At 37.6% G+C, this 21,165-nt stretch overlaps 1 protein-coding gene across 6 annotated transcripts in view; it reads left to right on the top strand.

Moving 5' to 3' along the window:
• Positions 1 to 21,165, top strand: part of B3GALT1 (beta-1,3-galactosyltransferase 1) — a 602,186-nt gene that overhangs the window by 181,715 nt on the left and 399,306 nt on the right. For all 6 annotated transcript variants that reach the window (XM_067741663.1, XM_067741658.1, XM_067741660.1 and 3 more), the window contains exon 2: positions 3,989 to 4,092. The gene's annotated coding sequence lies outside the window, so the exon portion shown is untranslated. The remainder of the gene's footprint in view (positions 1 to 3,988; positions 4,093 to 21,165) is intronic.

Genomic DNA, 21,165 nt, shown 5'->3' with positions numbered 1-21,165 from the left:
GGGTGGGATAGGGAGGGTGGGAGGGAGGGAGATGCAAGAGGGAAGAGATATGGGAACATATGTATATATATATAACTGATTCATTTTGTTGTAAAGCAGAAACTGACACACCATTGTAAAGCAATTATACTCCAATAAAGATGTGAAAAAAAAAAATTTGGAGCTGCTTAAAATTTGCTCTAGGGACACAGGAAAGGCTTGTCTTACCGGATACAAGCTTGCAGACTGAATGTCATTACGAGACATCTTTGCGAGTTAGCGGGGAAGGAAGTTGTGACAATGCAAAAACCATTAGAAATCATGTAGAATTTTGCACCACAATTATGTATGCAATGGATGGAGATTGAGAAAGTCTTAAATGCCAGTATTTCTAAGTTTCCTTCAAACCTCACATGCTCAATACCACATTTTACCTTAAAGTATTTCTTAGAATAACAGTGAATATCAAAGAATGACTAAGAAACTGGGAACACAGAGAACTGATATTCACATTGGCAAAAAGAAAGAATAGAAACCAAAACTAAAGTGAGATTGGGGAGTGAAAATTGGAAAAGTGGAAGGAAAAATTACACTAAAATGCTAGGAAAAAGATTCATTGTGTTATCAACTGTTTGGTTGAAGAATAAAGATAAAATATGGGATTTAAAAAAAACTTATTACTTGGTCAAAATATATATAGTTCTTAAATATTAAATAGGTTAAACCTACAGAAACAGGAACCATAATTTCTATTAAGCAACAGAGCATTTCTTTTGAATTTATCACTGACCAGAGTAAGAAAGTAAAGTGTCATTCCACAGTTTCAATTGCAATCTGGCAGTATTTTCTAAAGATTTACGGAATGGCTGTCATGACTGAGATAGTTATCCATGTCCCAATTACTTTAGGATTTTAGTGGTCATTTAACCACTAAATGGTTAACCCAAACCCCAAGTTGTGTGGTCAGAGACTGGGGAGGACAGTAGAGACCAGTAAGAGGTAATGTTTGGGTGTTTAGTTGATTAAATACAAAGCATTCATTATCCATTATGGCCTTGGTTTAAAGTAAGCTTCTTATTCCAAAGAAAACTTTTGAACTACTCACTTTCTAGCATGTTTTCTCATAAAGCAATCTTTTAAAAAATCATGTTGGTTTTCTTCTAGATGGTTTCACAAAATAAGTAGTATAGCCTCCTTAGAAGCTTGGAAATTCAATAATTTAATTATGTGGTTCATGTTTTTTTCTCTTTTCACTTTTTAGTTATATCCTTTCATCTTTTTCATCTTTCCTCCCATTTTCGAAAGAATTTTGGACAAATAAGAAACAGGTTAGAAAGCCAAGGAAAATTTTCATATGCTTTAAAAATTGGATTGCCCACAGAGAGACTTTTGTTTAAAAGCATTGGGGGCGGGGGGGGGGTGTGGTTAGGGAAATGTATTTACCTGAAAGCATTTTATATTGGAATGCTGATCTATTCATGGTTATACTTTGTTTGTATATTAAATACCGCACCTGTCACAAGCTTGGATTTATCGTCGGTATGCATAATGCTTGTTGTTGGGAGAGCTTGCAAATCCCTCATTGGCAATAGAGTCACCAGAAGTAGATGCACCTGTCTCCCCAGCTGGGATTTGCTCATGGGAAAGAGGGTCATTTAACACCATGTTTTCCTCTTCATGGACAGCTGTATATATAAGCTGCCCTAGGGTGTAGAAGACCTAAATTTTGTTTGTAAAAAAAAGAAGAGAGACTTCAATGTCAAAACGAAATTTGATATGAAAAGTATTTTGATGTTTTGATTCAGCAGCTTTAGAGAACATATAGGCTTGGTTTAACAGAAAAACATTATTTGGTTTGCTTTGGTCTGATCACTCGAACAGCTTTTAATGACTCAGAGAACACCAATATTTTCAGCTCTGATTAGCTTGGGGTTTAGCGTAGAATAGCTCATTCTGTTTTGATGCAAGTCCTTAGTTAAAACATGGGCCTTGTCCTCAATGCTACAGCCATAACTCTTCGTTTTTGTGCATTTTAATTGTCTATTTTCCCTTGACAGACTCTAAACTCCATAATAGGAGCTGTGTCTATTTTGCTAACCACTATTTTCTCTAGCTCAATGCCACTCTGTTAGCTCTGGATGTATTTGTGCTTAATAAATCTTTGTCAAGTGGATGCTTGAATGAAAGCATGAAGAATTGTTTTTGCTGACCAGGAAGGAGGTAATGGCTCCTTCTAAAAGTCTCCCTGGTTCAAAATCACTCCAAAATTAAGAGATCTCTTTGAGTCCCATTTTTTTTTTTTTAATGGAGGTATAATTTACTTACAGTAAAATGTAGATTTTATGAGCATGGCTCCATAGAGTTTGTTTCAAGTCTGTCTACTCATACAACCACTGTCTCAACCAAATATAGAATTTTTCCATTATTCTAGAAAGTGCTCTCCTGCTACTTTCCAGTTAATCTCCCACAACCACTGTTCTGATTATTACTACAGCCTCTTTTTTGTCCTTTCTATAACTACATTTAAATGTAACCATAAAGTATGTACTCTTTTTGTGTCTATAATAAGATTAATAAGAAAAGACCATGGTATTTAAAAAACTACTGTGTGCCTCTCCTTGGGATTTATTGCCCCACCTTCCCCAGTCTGCAACCATTGCTCTTAAGAATTCCAAAGATATAGAGAATAAGATTCTTACAAGTAGAGTTCAGAAGTACCACTCAACTTATATCATTGTACTGTGAGCCTCCAATTGACAAATGAAACCCATCAGTAATAATCTAAATAACTCTAATGTTAACAATCTATTATCTAAATAAGATAATGTATAATAATATATAATATTATAATATACATTAATAACTAATATGGAATTTATTACATTATAATAAATACCCTAATTAATCCTAACATTTCAGAGCTGGGATCACAGCCCCTTTTCCTGACAACTCTGAGCTTTACACAGCAGCACATCATTGGTCTCACTTATCCTCAAGACAGTTCTGTGGGTAACCACCACGTGCGTGACAGGTTGTAGAGGAAAAGGAATATGAAAAAGAATGTATATATATGTATAAATGAATCATTTTGCTGTACAGCAGAAATTAACACAACCCTGTAAAGCAACTATATTTTCAATTAAAAACTTTTTTAAAAAGTAAAAAAAAGAAAGAAAAAAGAAAGAGCTCCAAAATTAGATATTTCCTCTGAAAGTCTTCTTTAAAATATATTTTCAATAACATATAACTCTTGGGGTATAGAGGGTGGTGTTTGGGTAGAATTGTAAAGGAGGTTTACAAAGAACTAGTCAGTTTGCAGACAGTGAGAAGAGGCTTGCCAAGTAAAGCCTGTAGAAAATGGATTCATCGAATTAGAGCAGTCCATGATTGACTGCCAACGCCAGCTTATTTTCTTGCTGGGTCCAAAAAAGAATGCCTGAAACTTTGTGGTGATGGAAGGCTATCTTATAGAACATGCTGGTGGAGCATACTTTTTCACTGGTTCAGACCAGTATTGTTATAAATTTGATGGGGTACTTAAGGCTCTGGTAAGGATTTTTAGGTCAGAAAAAAAAAAATTAGACATAGGCGATTAGGGAGCAAAATGTGTTAGTTTATTTCACAGCAGAGTAAAGCAATAAAACAGCCTTAGCAAAGCCACAGACAGGACTTGTGTAAGTCTAACAATTTTCAACTTCTCTTGCAGAAACATAGAATTGTGATCTAGGGAAAGTAAGGAAGGAATTGTTGGCAAAGAGTTAATAACAGATAAAGAAGCCATTCTTTCAAAGATGGATGAGGAGATTATAAATGATTTAAAGGAAGAAAATTCCCCCTTCAGATTAAGTCTTCTGTAATAAGGGTGTTATTTTGTACAAGATAGTTTGATGCAAGATATGTGGAAATTTCATGAAATGGCAAAAAGAGAATCTGAACAACTTGAAACACAGTATGAGTGTTAGCTGAAGCCCACCAAGCAGATTATTTATATATTTTTCTTTCCCCTTAGACCCGGTAGAGACGCTTCAAGAACTGCTCTGTTCCGGGGAGGAGGGATTGTGTGACGACACTGACACTGCACCCTGAGGCGAGTGCAGAAGTTTTCATTGTAAGGTAATAGTTGATTCCTACTTTCGGTCTTCTCCGTCTTTGGAAATTAATGAAACTGTGGTGTAAAATTAGGCCATGTTATCAGAAGTATTAAGGATGCTCGGAATTTTGTTTATAGCTTTGTAGTCACTCATGTTTACACCTTTCATGTGGAGTAGGTGCAGAAATAATTCCTTAGCAGATACTATCTTTACATTTGAAGTAGGACAATATGTTCGAACAGTGGGAATTACAAAACACCAATCTACCCATTTGGGATTAAAATATTGTTAGCAAAGATTCTCTCTCGAGGTGCTTCTCAGTCTTTTTCTTGTCGTGTGCATGTAGAAAATGGTAATATCCCTGTGATCAACTGCAGAGGCCGCTCATTCCCAGAGACAACTGGTACTCACTCCAGAGCAGCTGAAGGGATCAAATCTTAGTACATCAGTAAACCATTGTTTGGAAGGGCTCTGCTGGGGAGCAACAGATGCTCTCCTTTTTGAAAACCCTGAAGTATCCCCTGCTTTTTATGCATCCCTAGGATTGGAGTCTGGGTCTAGAGAAGCTTTTCTTAGAGGAAAAAAAATGATGCTTTTAGTTCTAAATTTTCACATGAAGGTAATTTTCCCTGAAGACTGACCAGTAATTTTACATCAAGAAACTTGAACTTAAAAGTATTTTCCTCCCCCTCTCGATTTGTACAGTGATAAAGAAGCCCTCTCCTAGAGGACCCAGAAGGCGTGTCCATTCTGGCAGGAATCCTTGTGGTCCTAGGGCTTTGGGCGAGTTTACATAAGACAGAATCTACCTACAGGGTTAGGAGGGCTCCCTGTAGGGTGAGGTAATTGTATAGTTTAGGCCTCACTTCACTATTTGGTCTAGTCTGGGTAAGATTTAGTTATCTCGGTAGTCATTCAAAATAATGATTAAGCGTTCAGCAGATTTGTGGCCTGACTGAAACCCAGACTGAATCCTGCAGAATCGTAGGCTGCAAGCTGATGGGACTTGGATACGCTGGTGTTTCTTCTGTGCCTTATTCTAATATCATGACACGTACCCCCAACAATTACCACCTCAAGGTTAAGAGGAAACAGCGGGCATGCCCAGTGGTGTCACCATGAAAGACTGGCATAAATACCCTTTGGTCCCAATTCTAGAAGCTGTCTTATCGAACCAGGATTTTTGTCTTGTTTTGGTTTGCTTTGGTTTTATAACCTCTGTGTCTTAGATTTTACTTTCTAAAAAAATGTTCAGAAAAAGACTTTTTTCAGAGCAGTTTTCGGTTTACAGAAAAATTAATTGAAAACTGCAGGGAGGGACTTCCCTGGTGGCGCAGTAGTTAAGAATCGCCTGCCAGTGCAGGGGACATGGGTTCGAGCCCTGGTCCGGGAAGATCCCACGTGCCGCAGGGTAACTAAGCCCGTGCGCCACAACTACTGAGCCTGCGCTCTAGAGCCCGCGCTCTAGAGCCCGCGAGCCACAGCTACTGAAGCCCGCGCACCTAGAGCCTGTGCTCCACAACAGGAGAAGCCACCACAATGAAGAGTAGCCCCTGCTTGATGCCAACTAGAGAAAGCCCACGCGTAGCAACAAAGACCCAACGCAGCCATAAATAAATAAATAAATAAACATTAAAACGAAAAAAAAACCTGAATTGAGTTCCTACATACTCTTCCTGAAAAGGACACATGATTTCCCCTATTATTAACATCTTTATTTATTTATTTATTTATTTATTTTTTTGCGGTACGTGGGCCTCTCACTGTTGTGGCCTCTCCCGTTGTGGAGCACAGGCTCCGGACGCGCAGGCTCAGCGGCCATGGCTCACGGGCCCAGCCGCCCGCGGCACGCAGGTTCCTCCCGGACCGGGGCACGAACCCGCGTCCCCCACATCGGCAGGCGGACTCCCAACCACTGCGCCACCAGGGAAGCCCTATTAACATCTTTTTTATTAGTATGGTACATTTTCTACAATTGATGAACCAATATTGATACACTTTTATTTACTAACGTGTACTACATAAAGTTTCGCTCTTTGTATTTTGCATTCTGTGGGTTTGAAAAATGTGTAATGACATATTTTCATTGTTACTGTATCAAACAGGATATCTTCACCGCCCTGAAAATTCCGTGTGCTCCCCCTATTTGCCCTTCCCTCCCCTCACTGAAACCCTAGCGACCTTTGATCTTTTTACTGCCTCCATAGCTTTGCCTTTTCAGGAATGTCATATAGCAGACAGCCTTTTCCGATTGGCTTCTTTCATTTAGCAGTATGCTTCTATGGTTCCTCCATGTCTTTTTGCAGCTGGACAGCTCATTTCTTTATATTGTTGAGTAATATTCATTGTATGGATGTACCACAGTTTGTTTTTCCGTAAGCTTATTAAAGGATATCTTGGTTACTTCCAAGTTTGACAGTTATGAAAAAAAGCTGCTATAAATATTTCTCTGCAAACTTTTGTGTGGACATAAGTTCACAGTTCATTTGGATATATACCAAGGAGTGTGATTACTGGATCATATGGTTCAAGTATGTTTAGCTTTTTCCTAACTGTCTTCCAAAGTGGCTGTACCAGTTTGCATTCACTATGAATGACGGTTCCTGTTGCCCCACATCCTTACCAGTATTTGTGTTGTCAGTGTTTTGAATTTTAGCCATCCTATTAGATGTGTAGTGTTTTCTCATTGTCTTAGGTTTTTAATACAATTAATTTATAAAGAGATTGTGACGATGACTGAGACGACTCTGGACACTTAGAACTTTCTTTAGCACTTACTTGGTAATGACATTGATTAAGAATCTGAACTTTCCCCTGGCGATATTCACTGTGGTCGTGCATTTTTATGAGATGAGCATGTATGTACACCTAAGTGTCTGTGTACGTGTGTCTGTGCATACCTTCTAGTCTCCATTATAGAAAGAGGTGATAGTAGGCAAAGGCTTTTCTAAAAATACACCATCAAAATGAAAATATACAGTTTATATCAAAGATATTTTTTTGTTTGTTTCTAAAAATGAAATGTGAGTTTTCTATGAATCTTGATATTAAAACAAGCCATGGTTGAAGTTATATATAGGTAGTTTTCTGACATGAATAACAGTGTTTATATAGGCCACATCAAATTAGGCACTCAATTTTTGTATCCTGTTCAATTCAGCAATGCAGCTGTAGCCACAGGAAGAGATTCTTCATAGTCCTTGCAAGTTATAGTAATTTTTTCTGTATGCTTGGCGCATGTTTCTGCTTTAGATTTGATTGTACTACTTTGTAAATATTTCTGATGAGATAGACTTACATACTAGAATGTTATCTTCTCCAGTGTAAGTATGACTCCTTTCATATTTCTTTCTTTGAAACGTGGCACAATGCCTTTGTTAAAGACAAAATTTGCATGACACTTGTTAAAGACAGCAAGGAAAACGTTATTCAAGAGGAACTACAGCAATGACATTTTGCGGCAGAGGACAAGGACAAGTGGAAATTTATAGCCAAGGAGCAAAGTGGGGATCAGTAGATGGATGGAAAATTACCAAGGTGAGGGGAATTCTTGCTAGACTGACTCAACAGGATTCTTGCTGAAGACAGGACAAGTGGACGGTGGGGGTGAGGAATTTAACCTAATAGCAGAGATAATCAGATACCAAGGGAAGAGTCACTAAACTGACTCAGCAGAATTCTTGCTAAAACTGAACTAAGCAGGCTAAGGAGAGAATTCAAGGTCAGAGCCTAGTTGAGAAGAGGACTCAGAGGATGCTCACTCAGATCTGGTCAAGGAGAGAGCCTTTGTCACCTGACACATGGTAGCATTTCAGTGACCCCGTATTGTGTTATTATATAGATAGACCTACATCAAATACTGTAGAAATCTATTAAGAAAGTCCTACAGATAACCAAACAACGATTATAATTTAAGGAAAAATTAGGGAAATCACTTTAAATCATGTAAATAATTTTGTGTAATGTTCAAAACTAACCTATTTAATGGAGCATAGATCTGGTTAAAAAATTAAACAACTAATATACATGAGCAATTTTTACGTGCAAAACAGAATCTCAACAGTGACAGAAATGCGAAGGTAAAATTGACATGTTCTCTACTTTCTAAAAAAGATGCAGTCTAGTGCAGGAGGGGCCGGGGGTGGGGAAGAGAAACAGAATTATGTTGTATTAGTGATCACAGATTAAATATATATACAAATTTTTTAGAGAAATAGAATAAGTGGTATGTTGGCTTTGGGTATACCTCAAATCTAGATTGCAAAGTTACTGATATCGATATCGTGGTATGTGGAAGACTGGTTTTTCGAACATTAGTATTCATAAAAATTACCTGGAGTTCTTGTTTAAATTTCATTCTCTTAGACTGCATACCTAAATGTCTGAGTAATTTGAAGGGTCCAGGATTCCTCACTTTTAACTGTTACCCCAGGTTACTCTATTATAAGGGACCTATAATAATAATAATAATAAAAAAGGGACCTATAAGCCCTGTCTTTAAAAACACTGATATGTACTATTTACAGTTTTCTTCCTTGTAGTGTGGTTGATGTTGGAAAGTACCCCCTGAGAAATAGGGAAATCAGGCCGAAATCTAGGAACCACAAGAAAGTACAAATGAGTTTGAGTGACTTCATGGCCCCTTTCAGTGGTATCATCAGTGAAGGGTTGTCCTAAGAGCCTGAAAACAAGACAACAAACTAAATGGAGATACCAGCACAAAAATTGTGTCCAATATTAGCACATTTTAAAAAAGAATGATATGCATATTTTTTAACTAGAATAAGTATTTCTAAATAGATAAAATATAATAGTTACATCAATATTCAATGAATTGTTTATTTCAATGGTATCAGTTATGATATTTAAAATTATAGGGGAACGATAAATACCCAAGAAGTCCAAAACTGGGGAAATTATTAAGTTAATTACCCTCATCCCAATGGAATATTGTTTTCACTGCTTTGAAGAATGATGACATTTAGGAAGTATTTAACATAGTGTTATGTTAAAAAATAATTAGAATCCACAACTATATGCTTGATACGGCTGTTTCCACATAAAATATGTATGTATATGTGGTGAAATTTCAGGTGTTTTGAATTCTAAAATTTTCATAGATATTATGTGGTGCTCACAAAATCAGTGCTAGACTCTAAAACCTAGATAAAGTGAAACAATACTATCCAGAATCAGAAGCTTTGGTCCTGAATTTTTAATAGTTAAGAGTAAATAGTTTTCAAGTCATAAGGTGCTTTGAGGTTATGCTACTATCGAGGCACAGGGAAACTATCTAAAGCAGTGATACTCATATCTGGCTGATCATCAGACTTATTTGGGGAGCTTTGTGAACATATGGATTCCTTAGAATCTAGACAAGGGATTCATTTTTTGCAGATCTGAGTCTGGGCCCTGGAATCTGATTTTTTAAAAGGTTCTACTGATGGCCTTATTGATTAGCAAACGTTGGCAACCACTGTCATGGGGAAGACAATTTATGCCTTCAAGAATTTCTGCAATGATCAATATATGACCCCCAAAAAACCCAACCAACCAAACAAAAAAACCTCCCAAAACCCAAGGCAAAATAATGTCAAATCCTACAATATTTAATGTATATAGCAGAGTAAATAGAGTAGAAGTTCAGAGGAGGATAATTTGGGAGGGCCTTCTGGAGCAAGAACCTCATGGGCTTTAGTGGCAAGGTAGAGTAATGCTACAGAAACCACAAGCTTCATCATCATCTTAACAACCTTCATGTTAAGAGGAGAAGTGGTGAGACCTTGAAGCACTTAGAGATGGCAGTAAAAAGATGGCAGCATTTGGGGATGGCAGCTTTCTCACCAATCCAAAGTGCAAGCCCTACACCCCTTCCCTAGAGGTCCAGGTCCCTTCCCAGGCCTTTCTTGCCATGTTGGATCCGGGCTTTGGGCCAAGGGATGCTCTTGGGGGAGAAGAGGCTCCTTAGCACTTTGGGATGGGAAGGCCTGTGTAGTCTATAAATCAGTGTTTCTTGAGATGAGGGGAAGGAAGCTGAGGAAAGGCACGTCAAAATGTTTGTGGAAGGACAAAACATTTATTGTGTATGCTTATTCAAAGGCATTTCCCCAAAGGAAAATTATGGCATTTAAAAGGCAGAGAATCCATCGTGGAGTAAGTTGAACTTAAACCTTTGCAAATAGGTGTGATTTGTTTTCCTGGAACATGAAAGGCAGAGGTGAGAGGCATTTCAGTGATGGGGACCACATATACCTAAGTCGGCCAAGTGTCTTTCTTCTGTGGACTCAATTTCTTTTTTAATACAAATGCTGTTGTTGAAACTTACATTCTTCTACCTCAGTTGCCTAAACTAACAGTAACTTCATTGTATACCACATAGGATCTAGGACTAGGAGGTCAACAAATGTTTCTTAAGTGAAAAAAGCCAGTACTGGCTTAACTAGAGTCACTTGAGGTGTGGGTGTAGGTGAGGTTGCGTGGGGTTGGTACTCAGATTGGACAGGACCTCAAGTCCCAGAAGAATTTGGACTTGGCCTTACAGTGAAGGTTTCTGAGAAGGATAATGAGAAGATAAATGTGAGTTTTGAAGAAGAAAATCAGCCAACAGTAAAGGAGATGGATTAAAGAGTGGGGAATAGGAAATGCAATTAACATGCTAATTAGCTAATTACCATGAGAGGAAACCTGGATGAGGCTGTTGGCAGTGAAAAGAAAAAAAAAGGTAGTGGATAAAATAGGGACGTTTTCAACTCAGAGTAATATTGATTAATCACCTACTAAGTGCCGGTCACCATTCTAGGCCACTGAGACAACAGTGAACAAAATAGACCATATATTCTATAAGGATTAAAAAAAAACATAATAGAAAATAACCCATAAGTATAGTAAGTAAAATGTATAACATGTTGGAAGTTGGAACTGTTATAGAAAAATAAAAATTTGAGCAGAGTAAGGGGAACCAAGAGGGAGAAGGGCAGCAGTTCGCAATGTTCCAGGGGATGGTCAGGGAAGGCGTCCCTGAGAAGGAGCAAAGATTTGAGGAAGGTCAAAGAGTGAGCCAGTCCCCTGAGGAAAGAGCATCCCAGGCAGAAGGAAGAGAAAGAGCAAAGACCCTAAGTGGGAGTGTGCCTAGGGTATTCCAAGAACAGCCACATTTTGAATTTAAAACCTATTTCAAGGCAAGGCGCTGAATGGTACCCATCACCAACTGCTGAAATGGAGGATTTGGCTGCTGGAAAGAATCTTCCTCCTTTGCAGTTCTGCTTCAGGCCAGATTGGATTAAATTTCTAAGGGACAAAGGAGATGGAAAGAAGCAGCATGAATTAAGGAGTCAGCCTTGGGCCATGCCTATGTTAAAGTCAGTTAGAGGAAGTGAAGTCAGAAAAACCAGGGTGGTGTCTGTCCTTAAAGCTATATAAAGAGGGCTTGGCTAAGAAAGGAAGCTCCCTGGTGCGAAATGCAGGGGAAAAAAAAAATTAAGGGGACTAGAGACTGCAGAAACAAAACCCTGTTGGGGTTGGGAGAAGGGACATTGGGTTACCAAGGTCACTGATGACTCTAGAGAGAACAGTTTTGATTGACTGAGAGAGAGCACAGGATTACAAAATGCCCAACTGATCCTGTTTCCTCCACTGGGTACAGTGACAATCTGTGCTGTTAAGAATTAGTGGTGTCCTAGACAAGTTGAGATTTTCAGCTGTCCATTACAGGTACTTGAATAATGTTTTGAAATGTCTTTGATAAGAAGTGTTGACAGGCTTGAAAGACTCAGATTCAGTGTGTGAGGCTTCACACCGAGGCTGTGCAACTTCTTCCTCTTTGCTCCTCCATCTGCTCTGATTTCAGAACGAGACCCAGTGTTGACATGTTGAAGAACGGAGTTTTCTTCAGGTCATCACCAAAGCTTGTATTTTAGTAATGCATCGAGCCTTTCTCTAGGGCACAATGATATTCACGTTTCAAAAGGCCAGCAGAAACACATGGTTATGCTAGGACGAAGAGTGGAGCCTGACAATATTTTTGTTTGTTTGTGGTACGCGGGCCTCTCACTGTTGTGGCCTCTCCCGTTGCGGAGCACAGGCTCCGGACGCGCAGGCTCAGCGGCCATGGCTCACGGGCCCAGCCGCTCCGCGGCATGTGGGATCTTCCCGGACCGGGGCACGAACCTGTGTCCCCTGTATCGGCAGGCGGACTCTCAACCACTGAGCCACCAGGGAAGCCCGCCTGTCAATATTTGATAGCCTCTTCGATAGCTCCGTTAATGGAAATTTTTTTTTTAAGTTTGTAAGAATTAAAACGTAGCATAAGTAGTGATTCAATACACGTCTGTTAAAAATGTTAATAAAAAGGTACACGGAAGTCAGGGATTTATAAAATTGGTGCTTTCAGCTCTGGTGCCTGCTCCCTCTGCTGTGACCTAGGATTCATTTTTTAAAATATCTTTTTATGTTATGTAGTGAGCCTATCAGAAAAAAGTGCTTTGAAAGCAATGGGAAATTAGACATTCAAAGAATGGAAAAACATTTTAATCTAAGAAAAGGGATGGGCTTGTTATTCCGGAAAACAAATAAGGAAAGTGTGTTAACATTGATGTGATAGATGGTGGCAGTTACATGGAATTTCAGGATTGACTCCTTTCTGAAGGAGATCAGATTCCTGTTTAAGTCCAGTCTCTTGCCGCTTATTCTCTTTTTCCGTCTTTCTTTGAGTCCCATCATCTTGCCCCTTTTAAAACCTGCTCTCAGGAAAGGATCCACTGTCAGTCTTCTATACCTTCTTGTGAATTTGAATCAATGTGTCACTTCTCCTAAGTGTGTGTACATTTTAAACAGGAAAGAAAGGTTGTGTCTCCATTTAAAATTAATTACAAATCGGTCTGCTCAGTCTGCATGTAAGACCTGGGGAATTTTAAGGGAGTTTTGACTTGATGGTTGCACTTTTATATTTATTTTTGCTTCCATTTTATATTAAAGGAACTGTGTAGTTCCCATAATTGCAACATAATGAGATTCTCATTGCTTTTAATTTACCTGCCTTTTTCTTTCCCAACTCCACAATTTGGCTAAATTTGTTAGCAAACAAAAAATTATAGCTGCGTGAGTTGCATGTTGCTTTTACTGTTTACTATTTGATACTCCCATTATTATGCTTCAACTGAGAACAATCGTAAAATGAAATCTATATCTTATATTCTGTGATAAACATCACCACTTTTCCCTTGAAGGCATTGCCTCAGAAATGAGTTTTTAAAAGGTAGCCCTATTGGTTTCATTTCTTGGAAGGGGGAAAATGTCAGTCAGAATAGTAAGATAGTAATCTAGTATATTTGGTATTATGAGACTCAAGGATTTAGCAGTAAAAGGAAATCTTTACAGAAGAAAAAGTTGGCATATTTTGTTAAGAGGAAGAGAGTTGAATTGTTACATCTGACTGTGAATCTGGCAACACTAGAAGTGATTACTTAGAAATAAAAGCTTCTCTAAAGCTTTTTATTTGAATTAGTCATTGTAATTGCATCAATAACAATTCTTAACTTTTATAAGCACAGAAGTATGCATCATTTTTTTTAATCCTTCGATATTCAAAAACACGTAAGACATATGCTTTATAGAAACAGAGGAAGAGAGAAAATAACATGTTTCAAAGCATCTCAAAGCTCTGTATTAAAGGATAAAAGAAATTATGTTTACTTTTCCCAAAGAAAGAGAGCAAGAGAACAATTTGGGTGAAGGACATGAGAGGATCAAGTGAGAATATGTGGCCGTCTAGAACCTGGACATACCATAGTTAAGTTAACTTGATTATCTGCTTGACTATTAGTGTAGTTTAAGTAATGTCTTGGGGATGGTGGGGAGGGGGAAGGAGTGAGCGTGTGTATGTAAGAGAGACAGCACAAGACGTGGACAGAGCAGAAGCTCAGGGGGAAGAGTGTGAGATCCAAGCAGAAGGAAATATTTGATTATCTTTCAAGTTTTTGGTTTGACACTCAAAATGGCTTTTGTTGCTTTGGAAACATCATTTCACCTTCTTGCGTCTGAATTTTTCGAGAAAAACATCCACTTAATGTCACAATAGCCTCACAGGAACAGTCTAATAGTTTCTGCTAAAAGCCTTTAAGTCTCAGCATAGAAGATGCAGGTTTGCAAAGGTGTTCTCAGCCTCTGTCAGTCTCAATTTAACCAATTGAGAACTTGATGGGTTTATTTACCAGACCATCAACTGTAGAGAATAAAAGACAAGAATAATGTCTTAGAACTTGTTAAAATGCTAGTTAAATGATGAGCAGAAAATGACAAGTTAACCTTCTTCAGTGGGACTTCTAAAACATGGCTTTACTATGCCTTAGTTTTATTTTACCACTTTAAATGATAGCTAATCAGGAAAAATTCCCCTGGGGTGCCCTTGCTATGACCTTTGGAGAAAATTCTCTTCCCCTGTCTTTGTTTTATGAGTGATGGGATCTTCTCTCGATTTGACTGTATCTGGATGATCTGGCTATATCCACCGCTAGAGTAACTGAAAGCATCTACTCAGACCTCAGACAGACCTCGACTTAGGAGGAAAAAAATATGCCATATTGTGCTTCCTACACAAAAGCAGGAGTGTCTGCCCATGGCTACCTTTTTTTTTTGTGAGCATCAATAATTCTTGAATACATTGCTAGTACATAGATCTAAAAACGAATATGGCTGATCATCTTGGCTAATGTTATTGGAGCTTTCAATTCACTTGCTGATTCTAACTTATTCCTGGGGCGAGAATAGAAAAATCTTTTGAAGAATGCTTCACAGGAAGAGATTATCCCAATGAGGTAATTATAGGCTCTTTGATAATAGTTGATTGATTGAACTTCAATTCTTTGCTGATAGGTCTGTCATACTCTCTAGGATTGTGAAACTATTAACTATAAATTGAACAGTTAGGTTATTTCATTGGTTTGCTGCTAAATTCTTAGAGTTATAGGATACCCTTTAAAAATTGACATGTAAGGAGCCAGTGGTGTAAACGTTGTGATATATTTTAATAAAGTACAGTGATTATAAAATTATTGTTCTTTTAACTAACTTTGTAAGATATTGTATGATGGAAGTAAATGGAAAAGGGCTTTGAATTTACAAAACTAGAACACACCTTAAAGTGGATATTTTGATCTAATTTGTTTTTTCTTTCTGATAACATATCTATTAAATAATAAATGAAAGCAAGCAGAAAAATGTTCATTAACTAAAAATTCAAAAATCTTTATATTAATATTACATTATAATTATATTGTAATATTTTAGTAAAGCTAGTACATCAGACAGCCAATAAGTATTGCTAGTTTTCAAATCTCAAATTTTCAGTTTTTTCCACTTAAGTTTTTAAGTATGTCAAAATTTTTTTCCTGATTTTAGCTTGAATTTCAAACTTAAAGGACAGCAATAAATCAAAATAAAAAACACCAATATGTTTTGTTTACAAAACAAAACCAATGTTTCAAACATTATGAAACAGGTTATAGTTGCCTCTTAGTTGTAATGTAAATATAAAACCAATTAGAACTTTTCCAGATTTGGAAAACTTTTTGCCCCTGAAGACAGCTCTCAGAAATGTTAATTCACTCATCTGCGACAGCAAAAGAATGTCAGTGAGGTTGAGCCACCACTGGGCTGCTCTTGCAGTAATTAAATACCTTGGACTTTACGTTCAAGTGCCTGCTTATTTCTTGGCATTTAGCCTTCAAAGTAGTGTTAAGTTTGAGATGAATACATGAATGAATTACACATGACATTTATAGCAAGACTCTAGAGGCTCATTTCTGCTCTGAATTCTTAGTGTTAATTCCTTTGAAGTTGTAAGCACCCTAGTGAAATGAACTTGTCCTGTATCACTTCTGTATTCCATTTTTCTTACAATAGAAGGAAAAGACAAAGGACCATGGATGGTTCACTCATTCATTCATTCATTTATTCAAGGAACATTTACTAAAAGTCTCCTTTGTGTTAGGTAGCAAACAAGGTGGTGAAGGCTTGCATTTTAGTAGTGGAGATACACACTAAACAAAATATTTGGCCTATCTTTCCATAGGTACAATTATGAGAAATGCCATAAAGAAAACAGGATGAACAGAATGCCTTACCGTAGTCAGAGGAGTCAGGAATCTCCAGGAGAAAGATAGGTGAAGGGAAGGGGAACATCTCAGAAAAAGCAACCAGAATGTTCCAGTGATATATTCATCAGCATATTTCCTGGACAAAACTGTAGCAACACAAATGTAACTGTAGAGGATTTTAATTAATACTTTATAACATATAGATTATTTCAAGATACTTTTAAAGTTGTTATTGACATACTGCCCATTAAACTTCTTAACTTTCTCTGCATAGTCTTTCTTTTTATCCGGTCTTATGGATTGACTCCACTATTACCGAAGTGTTTACATACAGTGAATAGACCTGATGTCTATTCGTGAATAATCACTATTCATGAGTGATTATTTGTGGAAAATTCAGGGCCACATGTACTTCAAATCAAGATCTGCGGAGTGTCTGGCTGCCTTGAGGTTTCTCTTTACTTGATTACCACCTAGACTACTGCTGGTTCCTGAACACTTGCAAAAAGTGAAAAGGCTTAGTATTAAGTTTTTATCATGCTGGACTCTTTAAAGCTTCCAATAGCTGATGCATTTTATGTGATAATTGTCAAAATATAGTAGCTTGGCACTAAAAACTCTTTACAGTCAATGTGATCTCCAACCTACATTTCCAGCATCGTCACCCACTACTTCCCGACACAAATTCTAAGCTTTGGCCAAAGCAGTTCATTTACTTTTCTCCTAATGTACCTTAAGTTATCTCACTTCCAAGAAATTCCCCCATCCAAAACACCTCCGCCCCCAATTTCTCTTCTTCAAAAGCCTATTCAGTCTTCATAATATCATAACTGACTACATCGCTCCAGAGTGCATTTTTATCTGATATCCAATTTTAAAAATCATATAGGCTCTCTAAGACCATATTCCTGGATGCCCATCTGCTTGGTAACACTTATGAAATTGTGATTACCGTCCTTGTGTTAAAATGTCGGGTGCACTTTGTTTCCTTTATTTCATGTGTAGGTTCTATTTACAAAATAGATCTATATATTGTCTCAGATTCTAGGCATCCTTTTTATGTTTCAAATTCATCTTTCTAGCTTATCTTCAAAGCCTTAAAGTCAGGGTGCTTTGCCTATTTTCAATGTTCAATAAATGCATGCTGCTGGGTTGATGAAAAAGAACAGAGATTTAGCAATAACCACCAAGCAGAAGAACTGCTGCATCATCACCAGGAGCTTTCTGGCTCCCTGGATTAATATGCAGTGGATACAATTCCATAACAGATTAATTGCTACCAATCATGAAGAAGTTAAAATACTCTCAGAATTTAGAAGCTATACTTGAATCATAATGAGGTTTCTTAATTTTGTGCCAAGCCTGTAGATTGTCTACTGTTATTTAGCTGGCTTTATTTATTTAGTGGTAATCATTTCCTGAGACTGCAGAACATTGAATTGGAATGGATACAATTCTAGCCTAGAGTCCCTATCCTACTGTTTGTTATACGTTGCTCAGGACTAGATATCATATCCAGTTATACATCAACCATGGAAATAAGCACTAGTCAGTCTTCAGGATCTCAAAATAAATCATCTCAGATTTAAGGTACTGCTTTTTTCTGTTTTCATTGTGATTGGTTTTCATGGGAAGACAAACTTTTAGGACCATTTGCCACAGGCAGATGCCTCTTTTCTCTTAAACCAGTCATAAAGAAGAAATAGAAGATGGCTTATCAGAAAGGAATAGCTTCCTTCAATTTCCATTGATAGCTGGCTAATTAATTAAATGAAGGTACATCTATACAACATAATACATACAGCCATTAAAAAAAGGAATGTATGTTTCTCTCTGCTAATATAGAGACATCTCCAAAATATATGAAGTGAACAAAGCAAGGTGCAGATCAGTGTGCATGATATGCAGTCATTCGTATAAATGTAAATAAAAAGGAACATGGGTGGATCTACATGTATGTGTAAAGGATATATCAGGAAGATTACACGATGGGCTGATTATGTTAATGACTTTGGAGGAGAGGGGAGACGATTAAAATGAAGCAATGAGAGGGAAACTTTTCACTCAACACATTTTATATTTTCTAAATTTTGAACCATGTGACTGTATTAACTATCAAAAAATAAATATTCTAAATTTTTAAATGGAAACACAAGAGGAGGAGAAAAAAAAGGAATAATTTTCTTAAGTGAGATGGAGCTGATGAAAGTTATCTGAAAATTATAGATTCGTATTAAGCCTGTAAGCATCTGAGAAACGCCTTTGAAGCTCCTCTTTTTGATTTTGTTAACACTCACAAATGGTTCGATGTCAGGCTCAAGAATTGTGATTAGGGATTTCAAGAGGGAAAATGGAGTAAAATCCCAGGGCTCCCTATGGAAGAGCACGGAAATAGCCATCTACAAAGCAGATGTATTTGATCATGAGGTGTTCAGTCATCTTGGAGTTTGAGCATATAATCAGTGCTTGATCCAGAGCTACCCAGAACTCATCAACACCCCCCTTCCCAAGAATACACTTTATTTTTATTTTATTTTATTTTAACATCTTTATTAGAGTATAATTGCTTTACAGTGGTGTGTTAGTTTCTGCTTTATAACAAAGTGAATCAGTTATACATATACATATGTTCCCATATCTCTTCCTTCTTGTGTCTCCCTCCCTTCCACACTCCCTATCCCACCCCTCTATGTGGTCACAGAGCACCGAGCTGATCTCCCTGTGCTATGCGGCTGCTTCCCACTAGATATCTATTTTATGTTTGATAGTGTATATATGTCCACGTCACTCGCTCACTTTGTCACAGCTTACCCTTCCCCCTCCCCATATCCTCAAGTCCATTCTGTAGTAGGTCTGTGTCTTTATTCCTGTCTTACCCCTAGGTTCTTCATTACATTTTTTCCCCTTAAATTCCATATATATGTGTTAGCATACGGTATTTGTCTTTCTCTTTCTGACTTACTTCACTCTGTATGACAGATTCTAGGTCCATCCACCTCATTACAAATAGCTCAATTTCGTTTCTTTTTATGGCTGAATAATATTCCATTGTATATATGTGCGACATGTTCTTTATCCATTCATCCGATCATGGACACTTAGGTTGTTTCCATCTCCGGGCTATTGTAAATAGAGCTGCAATGAACATTTTGGTACGTGACTCTTTTGAATTATGGTTTTCTCAGGGTATATGCCCAGTAGTGGGATTGCTGGGTCATATGGTAGTTCTATTTGTAGTTTTTTAAGGAACCTCCATACTGTTCTCCATAGTGGCTGTACCAATTTACATTCAAACCATCAGTGCAAGAGTGTTTGCTTTTCTCCACACCTTCTCCAGCATTTATTGTTTCTAGATTTTTTGATGATGGCCATTCTGACTGGTGTGAGATAATATCTCATTGCAGTTTTGATTTGCATTTCCCTAATGATTAATGATGTTGAACATTCTTTCATGTGTTTGTTGGCAGTCTGTATATCTTCTTTGGAGAAATGTGTATTTAGGTCTTCTGCCCATTTTTGGATTGGGTTGTTTGCTTTTTTGTTATTGAGCTGCATGAGCTGCTTGTAAATTTTGGAGATTAATCCTTTGTCAGTTGCTTCATTTGCAAATATTTTCTCCCATTCTGAGGGTTGTCTTTTGGTCTTGTTTCTGGTTTCCTTTGCTGTGCAAAAGCTTTGCAGTTTCATTAGGTCCCATTTGTTTATTTTTGTTTTTATTTCCATTTCTCTAGAAGGTGGGTCAAAAAGGATCTTGCTGTGATTTATGTAATAGAGTATTCTGCCTATGTTTTCCTCGAAGAGTTTGATAGTGTCTGGCCTTACATTTAGGTGTTTAATCCACTTTGAGCTTATTTTTGTGTATGGTGTTAGGGAGTGATCTAATCTCATACTTTTACATGTACCTGCCCAGTTTTCCCAGCACCACTTATGGAGAAGGCTGTCCTGTCTCCACTGTACATTCCTGCCTCCTTTATCTAAGATGGGTCACTGGGGGTTTATCTCTGGGCTCTCTATCCTGTTCCATTGATCTATATTTCTGTTTTTGTGCCAGTACCATACTGTCTTGATGACTGTAGCTTTGTAGTATAGTCTGAAGTCAGGGAGCCTGATTCCTCCAGCTCCGTTTTTCGTTCTCAAGATTGCTTTGGCTATTCGGGGTCTTGGTGTTTCCATACAAACTGTGAAAGTTTTTGTTCTAGTTCTGTGAAAAATGCCAGGGGTAGTTTGATAGGGATTGCATTGAATCTGTAGATTGCTTTGTGTAGTAGAGTCATTTTCACAATGTTGATTCTTCCAATCCAAGAACATGGTATATCTCTCCATCTATTTGTATCATCTTTAATTCCTTTCATCAGTGTCTTATAATTTTCTGCATACAGGTGTTTTGTCTCCTTAGGTAGGTTTATTCCTAGATATTTTATTCTTTTTGTTGCAGTGGTAAATGGGAGTGATTTCTTGATTTCACTTTCAGATTTTTCATCATTAGTGTATAGGAATGCCAGAGATTTCTGTGCATTAATTTTGTATCCTGCTACTTTACCAAATTCATTGATTAGATATAGTAGTTTTCTGGCAGCATCCTTAGGATTCTCTATGTATAGTATCATGTCATCTGCAAACAGTGACAGCTTTACTTCTTCTTTTCCCATTTGGATTCCTTTTATTTCTTTTTCTTCTCTGATTGCTGTGGGTAAAACTTCCAAAACTATGTTGAATAAGAGTGGTGAGAGTGGGCAACCTTGTCTTGTTCCTGATCTTAGTGGAAATGCTTTCAGTTTCTCACCGTTGAGGCCAGTGTTGGCCGTGGGTTTGTCAAATATGGCCTTTATTATGTTGAGGAAAGTTCCCTCTATGCCTACTTTCTGCAGGGTTTTTATCATAAAAGGCTGTTGAATTTTGTCGAAAGGTTTCTCTGCATCTATTGCGATGACCATATGGTGTTTCTCCTTCAATTTGTTAATATGGTGTGTCACATTGATTGATTTGTGTATATTGAAGAATGC

The sequence above is a fragment of the Pseudorca crassidens genome, chromosome 6 (assembly GCF_039906515.1).
Source record: "Pseudorca crassidens isolate mPseCra1 chromosome 6, mPseCra1.hap1, whole genome shotgun sequence".
In the NCBI taxonomy this organism is placed as follows: domain Eukaryota; kingdom Metazoa; phylum Chordata; class Mammalia; order Artiodactyla; family Delphinidae; genus Pseudorca; species Pseudorca crassidens.
This window is presented reverse-complemented; position numbering and strand designations above follow the sequence as displayed.